Here is a 1126-nt window from a genome sequence, read left to right as displayed (position 1 = left end):
TGGTTAGTGTCAAAATAAACGAAAACTACTACGTTTATCACTTTGGCAAAGAATAATTCTAATTTTGGGAATCTTTACAGTATTGTGACATGCACATAGATTTTAAAGAGACAATCCATTTTCACACAAACATAGGTATGCCCATAAATGCTTTAAGTGATGCTCATGAGCATCTAACTGAGACTCTTGTTGCAGTGAAAATCATTGTTGTTTGGAGTGATTATACTTGGCACCAAAGTAGTCAGTTAAGGAAACTAATTTACCTTAAACATGTATTTCACAAAGTCCAAAATAATCAAGGCCTTGCCCCAACACTCAGCAATTTAAGGGAAAATATATGGTCCAAGGAGCTAGACGTAGTTTAAGTTCTGTTTAATACTTGGAATGGTAATTAAAAGTTATCAATTTTCCCAAGATATGTGGTCCGAGGATCTAAGCATTACCAAGATTCTATTTGATACTTAGATAGATGTCTGGGAGCATTAATTTCCCCAAAGTATGTGGTCCAAGAAACTAGGCATAGCTTAGGTTCTGTTTAATGCTTGGAATGATAATTAAAAGTTATCAATTTTCACAAGGTATGTGGTCTGAGGATCCAGGCATTACCAAGGTTCTGTTTGATATTTAGATAGATGTCTAAGGGCATTAATTTCCCCAAAGTATGTGGTCCGAGGAACTAGATATAGCTTAGGTTCTGTTTAATACTTGGAATGATAATTAAAAGTTATCAATTTTCCCAAGGTACGTCATCTGAGGATCCAGGCATTACCAAGGTTTTGTTTGATACTTAGATAGATGTCTAGGAGCATTAATTCTCCAAAGTATGTGATCCGAGGAACCAGGCATAGCTTAGGCTTTGTTTAATACTTGAAATGATAATTAAAAGTTATCAATTTTTCCAAGGTATATGGTCCAAGGATCCAAGTATTACCAAGGTTCTGTTTGATACTTAGATAAATGTCTAGGAGCATTAATTTTCCCAAAGTATGTGATCCAAGGAACCAAGTATAGCTTAGGTTCTGTTTAATACTTAGAATGATAATTAAAAGTTATCAATTTTCCCAAGGTATGTGGTCTGAGGATCCAGGCATTACCAAGGTTCTGTTTGATACTTAGATAGATGTCT

Source organism: Quercus suber, unplaced genomic scaffold, assembly GCF_002906115.3.
Source record: "Quercus suber isolate HL8 unplaced genomic scaffold, Cork oak 2.0 scaffold_267, whole genome shotgun sequence".
Taxonomy (NCBI): domain Eukaryota; kingdom Viridiplantae; phylum Streptophyta; class Magnoliopsida; order Fagales; family Fagaceae; genus Quercus; species Quercus suber.
The sequence above is the reverse complement of the archived record's forward strand: the minus strand, read 5'-3'. Positions refer to the sequence as shown.